General features: G+C 38.8%; 1 pseudogene across 1 annotated transcript; it reads right to left on the minus strand.

The window, feature by feature from the left end:
* Positions 1 to 2,510: 2,510 nt before the first annotated feature.
* Positions 2,511 to 6,635, minus strand: LOC306670326 (E3 SUMO-protein ligase PIAS2-like; annotated as a pseudogene). The gene is made up of 2 exons: positions 6,310 to 6,635; positions 2,511 to 5,756 (listed from the first exon to the last, which is right to left on the minus strand). The product of its transcript is annotated as an E3 SUMO-protein ligase PIAS2-like (transcript).
* Positions 6,636 to 7,217: the final 582 nt, after the last annotated feature.

Genomic DNA, 7,217 nt, shown 5'->3' on the forward strand with positions numbered 1-7,217 from the left:
AAAACCAATGGTCAATTCCTCTACCGTGTTTGGTGTCTCAGTAGCACCCAACAGAGTGAGCCACCTTCTCCTTCTTGAAACATTTTCTTCACTCGATTTGCACAACTGCACACTTTCTTCCTTTTCCTTCTGCCTCCCACTACTCCTGTTCAGTCTCCTTAACTAGGATTCTCCTTCCCCTCTGTTCTGACTCTAAAGTTGGTTATCTCTGTTCAGGTTTCAGTCCTCAGACTTTTCCTTTTACCCATAAACAATCTCACCCTAAATTATTTCATTTACTCTTGTAGTTTTAAAAATCGTCGTATGCTTCTACTTTCCAGATTTACATCTCTAGGACATGCAAGGAGCATACTTGTTCTAAAGTGACCAAGGAGTTTAGCAAGGTATCTAAGAAGAGGAATTTCTCTTTTTCCAGCATGAGGACAGTACCCAGCATAACTCCTCATGGAGTGGGTGACTTTCTTCTCTAGGAAGAAGAAAATATTTCTTCTTTTTTATTTTTTACTTCTATAAAACTTTGTTTCTTCTAGGAACTGCAGTGTGGTTCCTAACAAAAGCGAGGAGAAGCAGGGGTCATACAAACCAGTCATTTATTTGATAGGAGGCATGACACTCTTAAAAAGCAGAAAAATTCTTAAATTCTCTTTTACAAGTTTTATTGTATGCATGTAAAACTGTAGCAGAAAAGATGGGAATCAGGCAGAATCATCAAACATCCATCAAAATGACAACACCAAGCTTCCACATCACATGAACTCAGTGCCATGAAGTCCAATATCAGACTCAAGTTAAAATGGGGTACAGCTTTACATTCTCTGAGATGGAAACAGGTAGGAAATGATTCATTATGACATTCCACAGAACTAGAGAAAAACTTGCAGGAAAAAAAGTGTTCACTAAAAAGAAATGGAAATAATTACTTTTCACTCATTAAGGCTGGGGAGAAAAGAATAATTGACAACTAAACCGATGCTCTGTAAAAACTTCATAGTTAAAAACACAAATGTAACTAATGAATACTTTACTGGCAAAAGAAAAAAAGATTACTAGATGGTGAGTGTCTAGGACTGGTCTGAAGTTATATCAAAGTCTCTGTTCAACATTATTTAAAATTCAACATCTTACCTTTTTTCAAATTTATTAATACTATCTTACAGAAACTTGTTTATACCAAGAGTTATGGATCAACTGATTATACTTGTTATCTCTTACCTATGTATTGTATTTTTATTCTAGCTTTCCTGGGACATGTGATCAGATATATGCCACATAACCTGAATTATCAAAACTGTTTCATTTGGCCTTTACATTTATTCTAGAACAGATGTCAGGTATTTATAACTTCAGGTTAGAAATGGAAATAAGATCCTAAAATGGCTGAGAAAGTGGGTGAATGTAAGTGGCTTTACGCATGCAGATACAGTCAGCACCAGTTATTCTGCCAGGAGGTTCCAAAGCAAGAGAAGCCCTTCCCATTTCTAAGTGAAGAAAGGTAAAAATGCAAGTTGGTTAAGAGATTATAAAAGTAATAACTGCAGTTCCTTTCCTTAAATAAGATACTCCAGAAAATAACTGGCTGGCTGACATCTAACAGCTTTTTATTCCATTATACTTGATTAAGCATAATCTGGGTTAGCAAAATATACTGCTAAAACGTCAGAATCTTTGTAAAAATAATTAAAGTACCATATTAAATCAAGGGTAATAGCTTAAAAATCATTATGTTATCATGGTGCCAAAGGCACACCAAAAAGTATCTTCAAAGACATATATGAAAGGTAAGCCCACCATTAAAAACTTGGAAGTGTATTTTTAAAAGTGTTAGTTACCTGAGGTAAAATAAAAATTTATACATAAGTTCAGTGTAAAGCATCAAAAGTAAACACTAAAATTGTTCACATGAAACAGTGACAAGGAAACATCACAACTAGAAAAGCAGAGGGATCAGTTACAAGAACCAAGTTAATTAACTTCTATTAACATTGTCATTACTTCATAAAAGTTTACTGATTAAATTGGGAGAAAAGGAGTCTCGGAGAATCTAAAGGGTCACAAAATGATAACAAATATGCATCATTTCTTTATTAATGAATTATACCACACAAATCAATTTACTTTTTCTGATTACAGAGTTAACAGAAATTGCATCGGTACTTAGAGCAGCAACATGAATTCCTACCAAAAAGAAATTCTCTGTACCTGGACCAAAAATAAGACTGTAATCTGGATTGAAATCTAATGGTTAAGAGATGAAACTGGCAACTATGGTGCAACTACTGCTGCAAGAGTCAGGGCTGGCTTTGCCATTCCACTTCTGTAACATGCAGCCCTCACAGGGGATGTTACATTAAATAGGTGGATGATGGAGTCAAAGAAGGTAAATGTGGAAAGTCACACATTACCACACATAAAGAGGCTGGGGAGATAGCTTGGTTGGTAAAGTGCTTGCCTTGCGAGCACAAGGCCCTGGGTTCGATCCCCAGCACTGGAAAAAAAAAAATAACAATAAATAAATAAATAAACCTTACATAAAGAACCAACAAACACCATGAAAACTTGAGAAAGCATCAAAATCCAAGCAGGGAGCTCCCTGGAGTTGCACCAGTTCTGAAGCCATGTGTCCCTGCTATAACTGCAAGTGGAGAGCCCTCATTTGGGCACTTCTGCTTGAGAAGCTGATTCATCAGACTAGTTGTCAAAAGTGAACACCAAGAAAATACTAACTCCTTGAGAACTCAATTTAAGAAGCCAAATGAAACAAAATATAAAACTTAGATAAAAATATTTCTCCACAAGGAAAACCCAGTTTATGAGTGGTTTAAAATTAAACAAATGATACAAGAGTGGTTTTCCAAGTTGACCCAGTAAAGCCAGAGGGGTGGAGTGTTTCTGGGCACTGTGAGTGAAATATGAAGTGGGCTTCACGCCCCTCTCTGAAACCCTTCCTCACTGTTCAGTTCAAACATTTCTCATTTTGTTTCATCTTTCATGGGTTCAAGAAAGACTGGAAAAAGTAAAAAGAAATTGACAATGTTCCCTTCCCTTGCTATTGTCTTTTCCTTTTGAAAATCATTGCATGAAACAGAAATTACATTGGCAAAAAATATGATTGGAGACCTAAAACAATTTCCATATCAGTGTGTCAGTGCCACTAAAATGTGAAGTTTCAACAAAGATTTGATCAATGAGCAAATTAAGTTCTTAGGAAGAAATTAAATTTTGTTATTTCCAAATTCCCTAAATCTGTCCTTCCATTGCCTCCAAACTGTCAGTATTTCTAGACATTGCAAAGAAATTCTAAAAACTCTCCAGCCACACCTTACCTCGAAAACATTTCATTCAAAGGCTACTCAGAACTTAAGAAGGCAAGCCCTAAATTTGCAGAAAACTCTAGAATGGGAATGTACAATTACCAAAAATAACACATCATGTCAGGGCAAAAACTGTATAGTGTTCTTAGATGTAATCACTAATAAAGAGCAGCCAAGTCCTAGAACTTCCTTTGCATTCATTAGCAAACAATATCAAAATGTAAAAGTCAACCAGGGAAAAAAGAACACAAAGACCATTTTTCTTTGATGGAATTATGAAGAGTGAAATTGCAAGAGTAGTGGAACCCAACTTTGGTCACTTCTCAAAACTTCATTACTTCTACAAAATAGAATAACTCTTCATGGAAAAAACTCATTCAGCAAACATGATCTTTCCATGTATTTTTTTCTTTCACATTGGATTAAACAGAAGTTGCTGTCATTTTAGAATCAGTGACTACATCTTTTTTTTTAATTAGAAAAGTTTAAATATTTGCATAATATTTATTGCTGTCTATTATAACAAAAAAACTTTAAATTTGCCTCCATTCAGTAATGTATGAAATTGAAATCCACTGCTCAAGAAGACACTTTATGGCTGAAACATATCTGATGCTCAGCATACAGCATGAGTAAGAAAAGTGCTTGTGTGTCATTTGGTTCTTGCTTCACTCATCTGTTTTCATCTCTCAGAAAGCAAAAGAATCCATTTGATGTTTCAATGAATATCAAATTGCCAGAAAAATAGCATCCATGGACCAGAGATCCCAAAAAGAGCAGTTTTGATGAATGATTCCCTGAATCAAATGAGTCTTCCTTTAGTTCAATGATATGATGTCAGGAATGTCACTTCCACTGTTGGTTATGACCCCTGTCTCACTTCTGTTGCTGGATGAACTAACAAGAGTACTGCTTTCATGGGGGCTGGTGGTGGTGACAGAAGTACTCCTTGCCGTTAAGGGTGAGGTAAGACTATCCAAAAACAGAGGAGGACAGTACTGGGGATCAACTGGAATAAGGTAAAGAAAACCCACACTTGGCAAGTCTGATGACATGCTTGATATTGGCATGTGGTGGAATGGTACTGAGCAGTCTGTTAATGAAGGTGGAATAGCAACAGGATCAACCAAAGTCACACTGGGCACCGTTACAGAAGGTGACTGATACATTAGAACTCCTTTCGTTGGGCTGCTTTGTGTTTCCGACATAAAGATGCATTTCCTCTTGGCAAGAGGGTCTTCCTCTTCATCAGAAGAGCTTTCTATTGTTAGGTCAATAACATCTACTTTCTTCTTGCTTGTCTCACTGGCTACAGTCACTGAACAAGGCTTACTGAGTACACTTGAAGTTTCTATTTTTGTACATGGTTGGCTGGATACTTTCATAGCTTCTTTCTTTGGTCTCATTGGATACCAAGAACCATCTTCTTAGAATTTGATTTCACCCACATCAGAACAGTCATTGAGAATTTCCATAAAAATAATATTAGACTTTCATAGGCAGCTTTTTTGTCACACACAGGACTAATCCAGGTAGGTTTCTTTTCACTCATTTGTAGATAAAGGGCAGCATCAAAGCACTGTAGATGTGTACAAGTCACAGCACAGTACAGGGTTGTCAGCCTCATTTTTCCTAAAGGCACATCAAGGATACCCAAAGACTAGTTGTAGCAATTTCATTATCTGGATTTGCAGTTTGTTTTCCTTTAATTAGTGCTCTGGAATGATCAGGGTTTCTAATACCTTCCATTTTTAATCTCTGTAGTAACACGACTGATGTGAGCTGTCATACAAGATACATAGACATGGAGTAATTCTTTCCAATTTCTGATGCCCAAGAAATAGAAATCTGGTTTGGCACAGCTGAAGACAATCTAACTAATGATGTAATATTCAAGGGATGCCCAGGGCGCTTCTGTTCAATCCCATTTTTAGGTGGTGGTGCATAGCCAGGTAAAGGAAACAGCTTCCCATTTACTTTTATACATAGACTATTGGGATAGTTATCTTCCTGAGGACAACTTGTCTCCACCAGGCAAAGTCTCAGCTGAATTTGGACTGTTTAATCTCTCCTACCATCTGGCAAAAATTCCTTCATATGCATAACTCTCTAACTTGCTGAGATGTCAAAGCAAAAATAAAAAAATTCTCTTGAAATCGTTGAATGCTGCTTTGAACTAAACTAAACTTGTGGGCTTGATGAGAACATCAAGGATATCATGAAAGGGCAGATTTTTAATTACACATCAGGATGAACAAGAGGAATCGGAGGAGAGGAAATGGCTGCTGCATCTCAAATGTGGGCTTGGTATCTTGAAGCTGCACAGAAGCAACAGGAGAGGACAGCGAGTGCAGGGTGATGAGCGAATTCCACCCATAGCCAAGTCAGGTTCTACAAGTGATGAGCTACCATCTAAATTAAGAGCCGAGGATTTGATTGTTGATAATTAGTGTTGGGGGCCGCTGCCCTGTAGGGCCCGCAGTGGTGACTGGCCTCGCCCTAAGATGGCGCCGAGAAGCCCAGCTGCAAGTGCTTTCTATTGGCTGAATGATCTCCTCCACGTCTGTCCTTAGCTCGTGATCAGTACAGGTCCTCATTACCCACCATTAAGTCTCCATGAGCCAAACACCTGACCCATTAAGGTGATTGGCTGTTATATCCCATAAAGCTGCGTACTTTGCGCGGTGGCGGGAGCAAGCAAGGCAAGGAGGGCAGGCAGCAGCTGTGGGACGAGAAAAGAGGAGAGGCGGCCACGGCGCAACGAGAGAGGAAGAAGAGAGAAGTGGCAGCTGCACGAGAGAAAAGAAGGAGAGAGAGAGCTGCATGACAAGAGAAGAAGGAGAGAGAGAGCTGCGCGACAAGAGAAGAAGAAAAAGAAGACAGCGGCAGTGGAGGAGGAGGAAGAACCAGGCACTCAGCTCAGAAGCTCTCCCATAAAAATAAAGACCTTAAAGCTTCATTTGAGAGCCGAGTCTTCATTGTACTCGCTGGACAAGACAATTAGAAAGTTCTTCAAGAGTCTGTGGATGTCAACGTCTATACAATTCTCAGATTTTAATCTGAATGGCAGGGCTGCAGTCACTCTTCAATAAATGCAGTGCCCTCATTAGTAGGTCATGTTAAAGTCCACTTTTATTCCGTCTAGCAAAGCCTAGTAACATTTGGAGTTCAGAAACCCTGAAACTAGAAACCATATTCAGAATGGCGAAAATGAAAATAGTGATAACACCAAATGCTGGCAAGGATGCAGAGAAACTGAATCACTCCATGCATTGCTGGTAGGGATGTAATTCCGCAACTACTCAACTTTTCAAAATCTGCCATTTTATACCTCCCTCAGCGCCGCTGCCAGGGCCAACACCGTCCCGTCTGACTGCCACCAACAATGCTGCCACAGCCTCCAGCACCATGGCAGGGCCGTCACGTGACTGGAATGAGCTCTCAGGAAAATACTTTTGAGCCCCAAGGACTTCAGATGCAAGGAAACCGATTTCCTCATACAACTATTGTGAATAGCCAGCATGCCAAATTCAGAATCTGGCACCAACATTCTTTGTGTTTCTCCATTGATAAAGCTACTCTCTTGGGTTTACCTGATGAAAACATATAATAAAGGAGGCTAATATCCCTGTGCTGGAAGGAGACCAATACTGTGAGCCTGCAATCTCCTGACCACTTCTGCAACTGTATTTGATAGGAGAATAAGGAAATCATAACTGCTATATTCCTTTGCTGACCTTGTAGCTGTTGTGAGTTCGTCTAATACAAATATTATTTAATCCATGCTTTGTTATATTATGAAAATGTCTCAAAGTCTGATATCAATTGGTGATGCATTCCCTGACCTTCTCTGAGCATGTGGACAATCCAGTTTTTCTAGCATCATCTACTTGAAGACTATCCTCC

This window comes from Sciurus vulgaris (assembly GCF_902686455.1).
Source record: "Sciurus vulgaris genome assembly, chromosome: 1".
Lineage (NCBI taxonomy): Eukaryota > Metazoa > Chordata > Mammalia > Rodentia > Sciuridae > Sciurus > Sciurus vulgaris.